The sequence below is a fragment of the Myodes glareolus genome, chromosome 1 (assembly GCF_982192425.1).
Source record: "Myodes glareolus chromosome 1, mMyoGla1.1, whole genome shotgun sequence".
Taxonomy (NCBI): domain Eukaryota; kingdom Metazoa; phylum Chordata; class Mammalia; order Rodentia; family Cricetidae; genus Myodes; species Myodes glareolus.
The window spans coordinates 78135896-78151540 of record NC_142026.1 but is presented as its reverse complement, the minus strand read 5'-3'; the positions used below and the strand labels follow the sequence as shown (position 1 = coordinate 78151540).

The window sequence follows — 15645 nt, the reverse complement described above, 5'->3', positions numbered from 1 at the left end:
GGATGAGCATGACCTTAAGTGTCTTTTGGCCATTCAAAGTTCATCTGTTGTGAATTCTCTGTTCAGATCAGTACCCCATTTTTTAATTGGGTTAATTAGAGCTTTAGTGTCTAGTTTCTTGAGTTCTTTGTATATTTTGGAGATCAGACCTTTGTCTGATGAGGGGTTGGTGAAGATCTTCTCCCAGTTCGAAGGTAGCCTTTTGTCTCACTGACAGTGTCCTTTGCTTTACAGAAGCTTCTCAGTTTCAGGAGGTCCCATTTATTCATTGAGTCTCTTATTGTCTGTGCTATTGGGGTTCTACTTAGGAAGTGGTTTCCTGTGCCTATGTCTTGTAGACTACTTCCCACTTTCTCTTCTATCAGGTTCAAAGTGGTCAGATTAATGTTGATGTCTTTAATCCATTTGGACTTGATTTTTGTGCATGGTGATAGATATGGATCTACTTTCATTCTTCTACAGGTTTACATCCAGTTATGCCAGCACCATTTGTTAAAGGTGCTTTCCTTCTTCCATTGTATACCTTTAGCTCCCTTGTCAAAAATCAAGTGTTCATAGGTTTGTGGGTTAATATCTGGGTCTTCTATTCAATTCCATAGGTCGACTTCTCTGTTCTTATGCCAATACCAAGCTGTTTTCAATACTGTAGCTCTGTAATCGAGTTTGAAGTCAGGGATGGTTATACCTCCAGAAGTTCCTTTATTATATAAGATTGTTTTGGCTATCCTGGGTTTTTTGTTTTTCCATATAAACTTGATTATTGTTCTCTCAAGGTCTGTGAAGAATTTTGATGGGATTTTGATGGGGATTGCATTGAATCTATAGATTGCTTTTGGTAGAATTGCCATTTTAACTATGTTGATCCTCTCATTCCAAGAGCAGGGGAGATCTTTCCATTTTCTGGCATCCTCTTCAATTTCTTTCTTCAAAGATTTAAAGTTCTTGTCAAACAGGTCTTTCACTTCCTTGGTTAGAGTTATTCCAAGATATTTTATGCTATTTGTCGCTATCGTGAAAGGTGAAGATTCTTTGATTTCCCTCCCTGCTTCTTTATCCTTTGTGTATAGGAGGGCAACCGATTTTTTGGAGTTGATCTTGTACCCTGCCACATTACTAAAGGTGTTTATCAGCTGTAGGAGTTCTTTGGTAGAGTTTTTGGGGTCGCTTATGTACACTATCATATCATCTGCAAATAATGAGATTTTAACTTCTTCCTTTTCAATTCGAGTCCCCTTGATCCCCTTATGTTGTCATATTGCTATTGCTACAACTTTAAGCACTATATTGAAGAGGTATGAGGAGAGTGGACAGCCTTGTCATGTTCCTGATTTCAATGGAATGGCTTTGAGTTTCTCTCCATTCAGTTTGATGTTAGCTGTCGGCTTGGTGTAAATAGCTTTTATTATATTTAGGTATGATCCTTGTATCCCCAATCTCTTCAACACCTTTATAATAAAGGGATGTTGAATTTTGTCAAATGCTTTTTCAGCATCTAATGAAATGATCATATGTTTTTTTTCAGTTTATTTATATGATGGATTACATTGATAGATTTGCGTATGTTGAACCAACCCAGCATCTCTGGGATGAAGCCCACTTGATCATAATGGATAATTTTTCTAATGTGTTCTTGGATTTGGTTTGCCTGGATTTTGTTGAGAATTTTTGCGTCGATGTTCATGAGTGAGATTGGCCTGTAATTCTCTTTCTTGATTGTGTCTTTATGTGGTTTTGGTATCAAGATAACTGTAGCTTCATAAAAAGAATATGGCAATGACTCTTCTGTTTCTATATTGTGAAATACATTAAGGAGTATAGGTATTAGCACTTCTTGAAAGTTCTGGTAGAATTCTGCATTGAAACCATCTGGTCTTGGGCTTTTTTTTTGGTCGGGAGGTTTTTGATAACAGCTTCTAATTCTTCGCGACTAACAGGTCTATTTAGATTGTTCACCTGGTCTTGATTTAACTGTATTATATGGTACTTATCTAAAAACCAGTCCATTTATTGTACATTTTCCAACTTTGTGGCATATAAGCTTTCATAGTAAGATCTAATGATTCTCTGAATTTCCTCTGTGTTTGTTGTTATGTCCTCCTTTTCATTTCTGATCTTATTAATTTGAGTGTTCTCTCTCTGCTGTTTGATTAGTTTGGTTAGGGGTTTGTCAATCTTGTTGATTTTCTCCAAGAACCAACTTTTTGTTTCATTGATTCTTTGGATTGTTTTCTGTGTTTCTATTTTGTTGATTTCAGCCCTCAGTTTGATTATTTCCAGTCTTCTACTCCTCCTGGGTGAGTCTGTTTCTTTTTTTTCTAGAACTTTCAAGTGTGCTGTTAAGTCTCCAATGTGTGCTTTCTCCGTTTTCTTTAATTGGGCACTTAGTGCTATGAACTTTCCTCTTAGCACTGCTTTCATTGTGTCCCATAGGTTTGAGTATGTTGTGTCTTTGTTTTCATTAAATTCAAGGAAGACTTTAATTTCTTTCTTTATTTCTTCCTTGACCCAGGGGTGATTCAGTAGTTGACTGTTCAGCTTCCATGAGTTTGTAGGCTTTCTGGTGTTAGAATTGTTATTGAATCCTAACTTTATTCCATGGTGATCCGACAAGACACAGGTGGTTACTTTTTTTTTTTTGTATCTGTGGAAGTTTGCTTTGTTACCGAGTATGTGGTCAATTTTCGAAAAGGTTCCATGAGCTGCAGAGAAGAAGGTATATTCTTTCCTATTTGGGTGGAATGTTCTATAGATATCTTTTAAGTACATTTGATTCATTACCTCCATTAATTCTCTTATTTCTCTGTTAGGTTTCTGTCTGATTGACCTGTCCATTGGTGAGAGAGGTGTGTTGAAGTCTCCTATTATTAGTGTGTGTGGTTTGATGACTGCCTTGAGTTCTAAAAGTTTTTCTTTTACATAAGTGGGTGTTTTTATATTAGGGGCATAAATATTCAGGATTGAGACTTCCTCCTAATGAATTGTTCCTGTTATGAGTATAAAATGTCCGTCTCCATATCTTCTGATTGATTTTAGTTTGAAGTCAATTTTGTTGGAAATTAGAATGGCCACACCTGCTTGTTTCTTAGGAATGTTTGCTTGGAAAACCTTTTCCCAGCCCATTACTCTGAGTCAATGTCTGTCTTTGTGGTTGAGGTGTGTTTCTTATAAACAGCAGAATGTTGGATCCTGTTTTCATATCCAATCTCTTAGTCTGTGCCTTTTTATAGGTGAGTTGATTCCATTAATATTAAGTGATATTAATGACCAGTGGTTGTTGACTCCGGTTATTATTATTTTTATTTTATTTTATTTAGTAGAGTTTGTATGTTTCCTTTCTTTGAGTTGTGCTTGTGAAGGGTCAATAGATGTCTGAGTTATTGTAGGCAGTGTTGGCTATGTTGGATTCCTTGGGTTGCGATTTTCCTTCTATTACTTTCTGTAAGGCTGGATTTGTGGCTATGAATTGTTTAAATTTGTTTTTATCCTATAATATTTTGTTTTCTCCATTGATAGTGAATGATAGCTTTGCTGGGTATAGTAGTCTGGGTTTGCATCCGTGGTCTCTTAGTTTCTGCAGTACCTCTATCCAGGACCTTCTGGCTTTCATGGTTTCCATAGAGAAGTCTGGTGTAAGTCTGATAGGTTTACCTTTATAAGTTACTTGACCTTTTTCCTTTGCAGCTCTTAATATTCTTTCTTTAATCCGTATGTTTTGTGTTTTGATTATTATATGGCGAGGGAATTTTTTTTTGATCAAGTCTATTCAGTATTCTGTATGCTTCTTGAACCTTCATAGGAATATCGTACTTTAGGTTGGGAAAGTTTTCTTCTATAATTTTGTTGAATATATTTTCTGGGCCTTTGATCTGCAGTTCTTCTCCTTCTTCAATCCCTATTATTCTTAGATTTGGTTTTTTTATTGTGTCCCAGATTTCTTGAATGTTTTGTGATGAGAATTTGTTGGATTTGATGTTTTCTTTGATCTGACCATTTATTTTCTCTATGGTATCTTCCATATTCTTTCTTCCATCTCTTGTATTCTGTGGGTTATGCTTGATTTTGTAGTCTCTGTTCGTTTACCTAGATTTTCCATATCCAGCCTGCTCTCTCATTTCTTCAAACTTTTTGTTATACTTCTCATCCATTTCTTTACTCATTTCTTCAAACTTTTTGTTGTACTTCTCATCCAATTCTTTAAGGGAGTTATTCATATCTTGTTTAAGGGACTCTATTGCTTTCATAATGCCGTTTTTTCCACTTCTTCTGGATTAAGGTGTTCAAGTCCTTCTATTGTAGGTTCGTTGGGATGTGGTGTTTTCATGTTGTTTTTCAGATTGTTGGAGGAGTTCTTGCCTTGGCATCTGCCGATCTCTTCCTTTAAATGCTCTCTATTGGATCTTCTCATACTGGGTCAGGTTCCCTTTTTGGGCAGGGACTTCACTGACAGAAGGCCTACCTTTCCTCAGGCTGGCTATTGAAACACAGGCACTCCCTCCTGCCGGGTTGTGCTCACAGCCCAGGCCCAGCATGCAAAGCCGCTGAGCTGGGGAAATTCTATGGCCCCAGGGGGAAGGGAGGAATAGAAGAAGATGTACCTGGATGAAGGCTGGGATGGGAGGCAGGAGAGCTCCGCAGGGTGGAGCCACCACTGTAGGGTGAGCAGGGAGTCAAGGGGGTTGGGAAAGTCTGAATTCCTCCTTGCCGGGCTTTTGCAGTAGGCCAGGAGCAGTCACTCCTCCTCCGATGGATGTCTGCTAGAAGCTCAGTGCCTCTTGCTGGCCAGGGATGTCGCTGAGCTGACACATTGCCCACCTCTCCTCAGGCAGGCTATCAAAACACAGGAACTTCCTCCTGCCAGGTTGTGCACATGGCCCAGGCCCAGCAAGCAAGGCAGCTGAGCTGGGGATATCTTATGGCCCCAGGGGGAAGGGAGGAAGAGAGGAAGGTGTACCTGGATGAAAGCTGGGATGGGAGGCAGGAGGGCTCCACAGGTGGTGACCAGGGAGTCAAGGGGGTCGGGGAAAGTCTGAATTCCTCCTTGCCGGGCTTCTGCCGTGGGCCAGGATCAAACTCATCCCTCCTCCGATGGATGTCTGCTAGAAGCTCAGTGCCCCTTGCTGGCCAGGAATGTCGCTGAGCTGACACAGGGCCCACCTGTCCTCAGGCAGGTATCAAAACACAGGAACTGCCTCCTGCCAGGTTGCGCCCACAGCCCAGGCCCAGCAAGCAAGGGAGTTGAGCTTGGGAGATCTTATGGTCCCAGGGGGAAGGGCAGGACCCATTTTCTTGATGTGGGAGATCCCAGCCCATGTGGGTAACTCCACCCTTTCTAGTTGTTCCTGAATCCTATAGTAAACTGAGCAAATCAAAAAGAGCAAGCTAATAGCCAGATTTAATAGACAGTTTTCTATCTCAGCTCCTGCTTGAGTTCCTGCCCCAACTTCTCAAAATGACAGACTTTGATTGGAACATTTAAACCACATAAACTTTTCCTCACATCGATTTTCTTCATGATGTCTGTCAGCAACAGAAAACATACCAGGACAATATCCCAATCTTACACTCTTCCTGCCTCCACCTCCTTAGTGTGGGGATAAAGGTATGTCCTATGACACTAAATAAATAAATAGAAATTTTACGATGAGGTAGATGTAATCTAGAAAATAAGTCAATGTTTATGCATATAGAATTTCAGGGTCAAGATATTATTAATGATGTAGTTCTGAGAAAGTATCTTCAAGAAGATGAACTTGTGTGATTTTGGAGAATACAGGTAGAAAACAAGAAACGTGACACTTGCATAATACAGGCCTGGGGGAGGAATTTGACTATTTTTATTAGGATTTATTTATTTATTATGTATACAGTGTTCTGCCTGCATGCATACCTGAAGACCAGAAGAGGGCACCAGATCTCATTACAGATGGATGTGACCCATTGTGTGATTGCTGGGAATTGAACTCAGGACCTATGGAAAAGCAGCTCGTGCTCTTAACCTCTGAGTCATCTCTCTAGCCCTTGACTATTTTTAATGTATTCAGAAGCAAAGTTTCCTCTTTGCCAACAAGGCTAGGTATCATATTCTGAAAAGTATCCCCACACTCAAATTGAAATCCACCCCCACATCGCTAGGCATTAGGTCCTGTTATGAATCCTGCCTTTTACAGATAATGTCAAACACACAGGGCTAGGTGTCAGGTGCTGCTAGGTCAAGCCTCCCTTAAAGAAAATACTCCTCTCACATAGTGAGGTAGCCTGTCCTCCAAGAGATCAACGGCCCTACTACTAAAGCCCCATGCACAAAGCTAGGTATTAGGTAATTCTAAATATCCCTTTACCTACAGCCACAAAGGCATTATTATTATTATTATTATTATTATTATTATTATTCACATAACACATGTCAGGTTCTGATTTATCTCTTCCCCTACAAATACTTATACATGTATTGTTAGGTGACAAGTTCTGATAGAAATCCCCTCAGCTACAGCAATGCCACATACACCCAGAGGTAGGTATCAGGTCCTGGTAGGTACCTCTTCCCCTACATCCAAAGGTACAATACCCATACACAAGCTAGTTTACTAGTACTGGTATGTACTCCTCCCCTATAGGCAAATGCCAGGTATATAGTCATGCATTTACAAAGACACTCAGGCACACATGCTTGTATGAACCCATGCACACATACTCATGAACTCTCAGCTAGCTGTCAGGTCATCAAGCCCTATTTCACACAACCATATATTTGCTGCCCTTTTAGACATCCATTCCCTGAGTCACACACACAGACACACACACACACACACACACACACACACACACACACACAGAGAGAGAGACAGAGACAGAGACAGAGACAGAGACAGAGAGACAGAGAGACAGAGACAGTTCTTTGTCAGGTGTTGCTGTTCTCAGTCCATTACAGCCAAGACTACTCAGGGCTAGGTGTCAGGTCCTGTTAGGTACCTCTTCCCCTAGATTCAAAAGTCCAATACACTTATACATCTAGTTTACCAGTATGCATCCCCTTCCCTATAATTGAATACCAGGTACACAGTCACACACTCAGAAACACACTCAGGTATGCATACTCCCATAAACCCATTCACATACTCAATGTACTCTCAGCTAGTTGCCACATCCTGGAAGTTAGTCCCCATAAAAGGAAAGCCTCACACCCACTTCTGGGTGTCTAGTCCTGTAAGGTAGAGATATCTCCAATACAACAAAATGCCACATACACCTGTAGGTATTAGGTCGTGTGAGGTATCCCACATATAGCCAAAGCCTGTTTACATACAGCCAACTAAGTACTTCTTCTGCTAGGAATTCTTTCCTTTCTCTCTCTCTCCCACTCTCCCCTTTCTCCTCCTCTCCTTCTTCTTTCCCTCCCTCCCTCACACACACACACACACACACACACACACACACACACACACACACACTCAATTATTTATGAGCATACATCTAAGCAAATATCTAGGGGAGGTATACCCTCCCCTAGAACCAAGGACTCCCAGATAAATGCTGGGTGACTGAGTGGTCCTCAAGAAATTTCCTCTACTACAGACAAAGTTCACCTTGCACATAACTGGTTAGTTTAGTCTTCTGCACACACACACACACACACACACACACACACACACACACACACACACATCTATGTACATATGAACATATAAGCCCATGTCCTGATGGGTATACACTTCCCTAGAGTCAGAGACTCCCAAATACATACAATATAACTGGTCCTTTAAAATATTGCCTTCATTATAGACAAAGGTCTCCACTACATGTAACTATTCAGTACTGTTATATAATCCCTCATCCACAAGTACACACACACACACACACACACACACACACACACACGTACACACTAGTGCACCTAGGTGGCAGATCCTGTTAGAATTCCAACAGCCTTAGAGTCAAAGTCTTCTAAACAGGACTAGATGTTACCTTCTGCTAGGGCCACCCTCCCCTACAGCTAATATTCCTCCTACACAGCTAGGTATCATGTCCTCCTTGAGATCCACTGCCATGAAGATAAAGTCCTGTGCCCAGATATAGGTGTCTGCAATGGACTAGCTCAGCTGGTGGTACTGGGACCAATGGGACAGGGTCTCTGGAATAGGTGGGTAAAGAGTCAGAGAATGACAAACAAACACAAGACTCAAATGCGTCTTTGCTAGGCATGAAACTCATCCTTTATACAAAAAAACAAGTGCTTAAGAGCATGTATTATTTTTTCATGTTATACAGATTATTTTTAGAATCATTGTATCAGATACATGAGAATAGAATTTCATCAGACAGATGTCCCCAGTGTGAGTCTGCAGTTGGTCATGCTAGACATGGCTTGGCATTAGTTTCAATATAAACATTTACCTAGGCTATGAGTTCATGGCATTGAGTTCATGGCATTTTGAGCTAAGGGCAAGCACTTGTGGGTTAATAGTCACACAGTCTACAGTCTTTTTATATTTCTGCAATCTATGCAGAAGAACTTCTTTCCTTCTCCATATTTCTAACTCTTTCAAACCTTCCCCCAAACCAATCTCAAGACATTAAAGGAATTTTTCTCTCTTTTCTATCCTTGTCCTATCTTTGCTGAATCTGTCTTATTTGCTTAATTAAGTTTGTCTTTTGTTCTTTATTTATTAACCACCAGATTAAATCTGGAAACCTTTTTGCCTTGAATGTTAACCCATCTTCCTCTATTAGCATCATATACTCCTATATATGGCAATATCTCATCAGTAGACTCTGGAAACTTAAACATACTATCTTCCCTTCCAGAAGAAACCAGACTGTATTTCTTGGAACATAAGCAGGTGATGCCAAGAGTGCAAGGGCTCCAATGCAGGAAGCACAGCACACTCACACCATCTCTGTGGACACTCTTCTTTGAAGCTTGTGCCACAGCCCACATGAGAGATCACACATACTCCATAGGAGGTGGTGTGATGGGTGTCACATCCTGCTAGGAAAACCCCTTGCCTACAGGCAAATACCCCAAATACAGCTCCCCATTATTCATATAAGGCAAGTGGTAGGTTCTGGCATTTATCTCTACCCTCTCAACCAAAGTTCCATATACACAAATACATTTAGGTTTATGATCTGCTACATACCTCATCCCACAGTAAAATACCAAGTTCACACAATCAAACATACAGATACACAAATACACATATGCAAGCAGTCATGGAAGAAGGCCTGTAGGAGCCCTCACCAGACAGTGAGGTCCTAGTAGTTTTTCCCTAGCTCTGTGGATGGAACTTTGGACTTAGGGGACGTGTACCTAGTAAAAACTAGCACCTACTTCTGGGTGTGTCATTGTTTTAGAAGAGGGGATTCCTGGCAGGATCTGACAAATAGCTATGTTTATGTATATGGCTTGACTGTAAGGGTAGGACTATATTGCTACCCCTGACACCTTAGCCTGGGTGGAAAGCTAGGGCTGTAAAAGAATGAGAAGTTTATCAGAATATGACACCTAATTGTGTATGTGAAAGGCGATGTTTTAGTTACGTTGAAGTGATGCCTAGTAGGTCTTGAAACCCTACCTACAGCCAAAGCTCTTCACACACAAATATGACTTACTGCCAGGTCTTGCTGGAACGAACCTCCCTTACAACAAAAGCTATATACATAGAATCTTCTAGGTATAATCCCCTTTTAGTCAGAGGACCCAATATATATCCAGAGTATCATGTCTTCCTCTGTATCACCTTCCCTAGAGTAAAACTTAAAATACACATTCATGGCTAGGTGTCACATAATACTAGGAACCCCATCCCCTACAGTCAATGCCACACATCCACACAAGAATGGTGTTGGGTCATGCTTACTGTCTCCTGCCTTACAATCAAAGCTCTGTCTCTGTCTCTCTCTGTTTCTCTGTCTATGTCTCTCTCCCCCTCTCTCTGTCTCTCTGTCTCTGTCTGACGGTCTCTCTCTCTCTCTCTCTCTCTCTCTCTCTCTTTCTCTCTCTCACACACACATGCGTGCATGTGTGCGCACATACACACACACACACACACACACACAGACACACACACACTCATTCTATGACCAAAGGACAAGTGGCATGACACAAATGACTATGGGATCTACTAAACCTACTCCACCAGAAACAGATGGAATCCATACATGAGGGCTCTATGGGTGTGAAAGATAAGCAGAGCAGGGAGACTGAAGAAAGGTAAAATGTTTTCAGAGTAACCGATACCAAAGTATAGGTAGGTGAGAGGCCTTGTGACTTCATTTGCTACACTAACACACCTTTGACTTAGTTGGAACAGGAAAGATCTTGAAGTCTCATGGAACACCTCTGTAAGTTGCTCAAGGTCAAGGATCTGAGGAGTTTATTCATTCATCTTGCTCCAGTGTTCCTGAGATAATCACTGAAGGATGCTGTGATGCTGTGTGACCTGTGGGATGTTGCTCTTAATTTCTAACAGGTCATGAGATATTGCCAAGAGAAGACATATTGATTTTTCCATTCACCTGGTTAGGAATCCATCAGTTCAGACCTTGGGAGTTCATGCTTTATACAAGGCAAGGGTTCCCTAACTGCAATGAAGAGACTGGGGACTTTGTCTTCACATTCAGGTATCTTTTCCTTCCTGCAGCCATCACTGAGCCAGCCTTGGACAACTTTCCAGGACCCTGATTCACACTTAAGACACAACTAAGGATTCTGACTCAAACTGAATTGATAACTTCTATCAAAGTTATCAAATTTTTCTGTGGGGAAGACAAAAGGAGAACACTACTCATTTTCAGTTCTCAATGAGGCTGTTGGGCCCCCACCTTTCATCTAACCACTCCCCTTCAAATTGAGATTGTGACTGTACTGCAGAATGTCAGGGTTCACTGAACACAGGCTTGAAAATATTCTACAGTCTTCATTACCCCAGGGTCAACACTCTCCAGATCTTAAATGCTCAGAAGATTTTAGGCAGTATGGTGAGCCTGACATTGGGGTTTAGACCTTACAACAGTGGAAGACAAAGCAGGGGCTTAGACCTGCATGTCCTCATTGCCCTAGTATATATCCCATGTGTCAAGATCTGAAAACAAAGTAACCCTGTCCTGACCCTGTCCTGCCATAGACAAGTCATACAAGTGCTGGGATAGTCCTTGAACTTTTCTTGAAACACGCCTTCTCCATCTTCCCCGACTCTGCCTGCCATCCTGTCTGAATGCTATCCTCTTCAACACCCAGCATGAACTGGATCCTGCGTCCTTCCATGCCTGCTCTCTATCCACCCTTTTCCACAAATGAACAGTGCTGAGTTCATGCATCTCACAGTGCTTTGGAAAGTTCTTGCAATCAATAATGACAAAGAAAAGGAATCCCCTCATAGATACTCTGGAACATGATCAGAGTCACTTAAGCAGCCCCATCTTTTACAGTTAAAGGATGGGAGTTGGAAATAGAAAAATAGAATAAGAATGTTTAAGGAACAGGAAGTTCAGAAGTTGTATGGAGACTGGCTGACTATAAAAACATACTAAAGTTTGCAGTGATGCTACTTAGAGAAGACAGGAGCATGTCAGAGACACACGAACTGACAAACTCCCAGGCAATGACTGAAGTCTCATAACCATCAGAGATGGGAGATGCTTTTGTGCTGTGAGATTTAGAGCATCACAATGCCATTGTCTCTGCTCTGCTGTAAACTCACCACTCTAAACATCAACATAAAAGCCTTGTCCCTGAAAGTAGTTATGGTGAGCTCAGTCTGCAAAAGGTAAAACTGCTGCCAAAATTGAAAGCTGAAGTGAAATTCCATGAAAAATTCACATCCTTTCAGCTAGAAGCAGTTAATATATCTGTGGCTATTACCCCATAAAGCTCAAAATGTCTCCAGTCTATCATTGTAACTAGGTTTTCCTGTTATGCTTATTAATATTATTGAAGTGGCAAGGATCAATGAAAGGGATTTGATGTGGAATGCCATCACTATTATATAGGTTTGTATACTTGGTCCCCATCAGGTTGGGGACACTGTGCAATCCTTGTAGATAGGACCTAGAATAAAAGTTTAGGTGATTGGAGAAACGGGGGATGAAAATGCCATGTAACCAACTGCATTACACTCCTAATGTCCATCCCATGAATTTCCCCATTATGTTACCTTATGCCCTTGTAAATCTGAGGTTAGAGAAATTTTCCTCTCAGAAAAAATCATTAAAAGCTATTTGATCAGAGCAATGAGAAGAATTAGTATAGTTGTTCAGGATAGAAAGTGAGAGTGGGGAAAAACCCACAGTGGTTTTTGCTGAGCTGTGATTGACCCATTGCATGTGACATCACAAGGAGTCATTGTGAGGTACACTAGATACCAGTTCATAAGGTTTTGTCCTTATACTACAGAGAAGGAGTTGGTTGGTGGATGAGCAGTTGGATTCATTTCTCATAGACTTGGACTTTCCTAACTAGATGGATCTTGAAACAGTGAGTTTCCCTTTTTGGGGGGCTTTTGGTGTTTGGCATTTATTAATATTTTGAAAATATTCATTTATGTTTTAAAATTTGACTATATTTCTAATCCTTCATTGACTGAGATTTTCCATTTTTTCACCTCATTTCTTTGTCATTATTAGCTGTGTTCTGGTTTATTTTATGTACACAATGAGGAATTTGATCAGAATTACATAGTCCTCCTGTGATAATATTCACTAATTCTGTGTCACTTTCCTGTCCATGTCATGTGACCAATGTCTCCCATTATATAAAAACTCATCCCCTTGTCCTACTATGACCTGAAGTAGACAAAAATGAATATATTTTATTTGTAGAATTAGATTGCTCGCAATAAAACTTTTTCTAGTTCTATGTTTGTCTCTGGCAGTGACACTTCATTCCTTTTAATGGTTGACTATGTTCATTTGATGTTGTGTATGCTATGCTCTGTCAATTTTTGTATGTGAATTGATTCTTGTGTTCCTAGCGAAGGCATCTTGATCATGAAGATCAAGAGGTGCATTGATCATTAACCCAGAGGTGCATGACTTTAATCACAGCCCTAAGGAGGAATATAAGACAAGGGAAGACATCTCTCACGGACAGTCTCCTTCTCAGATTCCTGGAGGCAGGATTACCATTTTTGGACTGAGGTCAAAGTAACAGCAAGTGGCTGGCTGTTTTGCTTTTCAGATTTTCAGGTTGAACCCCAATTTCTGATTCTGAGTTTTATTAATTGTGTGTCACAACTTTATACCCAATAGAGGGCTAATATTCACAAAATATAAAGAACTAAAAAAAATAGATACCAAAGAAAAAACAAACAAACAAAAGCAAAATCCCTTAAAATTGGGTACAGATCTAAACAGAGAATTCTCAAAAGAGGAAACTCAAATGATGGTAAAACACTTAAAGCAATATTCTGTAGCAGAAAATAAGTAAGGTTGTGGTCATAGGCCTAAAAATGTCAGTTACACCACCTCATCTAAGGTTCTAGGAACACTGAAAAAGAGGTGGTGGAAAGGGAATGAGAAGGGAAAGAGGAGAGTTAAGACACAGCAATCTCTAGACTCCATACAGGAGTTGAAATCAGTAAACAACAGTAACTGTGCTTACCTGCACTGACCTCACACTACACTACAGTCAGGTTATCACTTCTCATTCAGGAAGCTTCTCTTTGTAATATAGACCACTACAAAAAAATCCCTAACTAATGAAAATGAGGACTTGTGGAGGCCAGGAGCAGTGGATACTTCTGTGAAGCATTCCTGTACCTAAGGACTCAAGGAAATTTTTTGAATAGGAGGTAGAAAGATTGTAAGAACTACAGGTTCAGAAGTTTGATGTGAGATTGTATCTCCTAATAATGCAAGATGCTACTTCCATAAAAATCTCACCTACAGAACCACTAAAATGAAGCTGAGCAAGGACAGAAACAACGGACATACCAAAATGTATAGGGAAAAGCCCACAAACCTCAACCCTGCACAAAGAACTACAGATAACTGAGGAATACTGGGAGCAGGAGAAATAGTCTCAATGGAAGAGCATGCTAATTGATTATCCAATATCAATAGTCAGCCTTGAAAACATTCATTCAAGTAACATTATATGACTTTGTAGAACATGTGTGTTATTAAGGAATGAGCATTGGCTAACATATACTAAATGTTTAACTTGGCATGGGACAGGAAGAAAAAAGGAAGAGTAGGGGGTCAATCAAAAGAGTGTATGAAGAAGCCTTATGAAATGTCATTGTCTTACAAGTTAATAGGAAATGCAATGTAAAAAATTTTGAACAGAGGTATCCTACATGGGTAAATGCTATGCACAGACACCAGGGCTATTAAATGGAATTCTTTACCAGTTAAGTTTTCTGCCTAGGTGGCCCTAGAGACACGCCAAACAAAGCATGTCATTGCTCATGCTCTTGCCTGACCATTTTACTGTTGAAGACACTAAACATTTTGGTTCCAAGATAGAGAAAATGCAATCTTGAACTTATGAGGGAACTCTCCTTGCTAGCAAGCTTTTATAACACTGCAAGGTCCTGTGATGGCTGCTACCAGAGAAAACACATCAATGGTCTCACCTATCCCTGGACCCTGCATCCTATATTATCAACCTACAAGCAAGGATGTGTGTACACTGGTGCAATACTGGCACCACTGCCTACAGGCATAACCAACTTCTCCCTTGATTGAATTTGAGGCTTGCTTCATAGAAGGGAATTCATGAGTTGTAGTATAAAAACATGGTAAAAACAAACATGGCTTCGAGAATAAATAGATATTTTGTTAATGATCATGCAGTTATCTGCCATTAAATATTCATATCTATAATTATCAATTTTCACTACTACTGTGCAGTTGGTAGCGGGTAACGCAGACTTAAACTGTCCCAAAAGTACTAAGATTTAGGACTGTGCAAGATTGGGACAATTATCATTTCGTCATGGCTAAGTGGTGAGGGGGGGTGGTCTCATCTGAGTCTCCTTTTACTCCATGAAGGTCCAGTAGCTGTTAAAGGCAGCTATATTGTTTTAGAATAGAGTGAATACTTAACTTCTCTTTTTTACTTTAGGAGAGCATTTTCTTGTTTTCTTTCATGGTGAATTTGCTTTTATGTGGGCAATTTCAGCACTGGGGAAAGAATTCAGCAAACTGAATGCATTTCAGGGGTGGAATTTCCAATGAACAGGCACACATGGGGATTATATATGGTATACCTTTATATGGTTTCCCAGAACTATAAACTTTGTGATGTGTGTGTTTGTCACATACCTATGTTATACAACATTTTTGTTACCATGAATTTTTATTGTTCAGACAATGTTTATGTAGTTCTGGCTGTCTGTGAACTCACTATGTAGACCAGGATAGCCTCAACTCATGGAGATCCTCCTAGCTTTGCCTCCTGAGGGCTGAGATTAAAGATTTGTGCCACCACATCCACCATTACTATAAATCATTAGATGTTGAACACGATAAATGTTTTTAGTGCAGCTTTTGGAAGGGGCTGGAGATATGAATTAACAGTTAAGTACACTGGCTACTCTTCCAGACGACCCTTGTTCAATTCCAAACATGCATAACAGCTCACATTTTATTTTTAAATCCACCTTTAGGGAAATTTGATGACGATTTCTGACCTCTCCAGGCACC

General features: G+C 40.3%; 1 protein-coding gene across 1 annotated transcript in view; it reads right to left on the bottom strand.

Annotated features, from left to right (window-relative positions):
- Positions 1-15645, bottom strand: part of LOC146895932 (uncharacterized) — a 64638-nt gene that overhangs the window by 21808 nt on the left and 27185 nt on the right. The gene's annotated exons all lie outside the window — the stretch shown is intronic.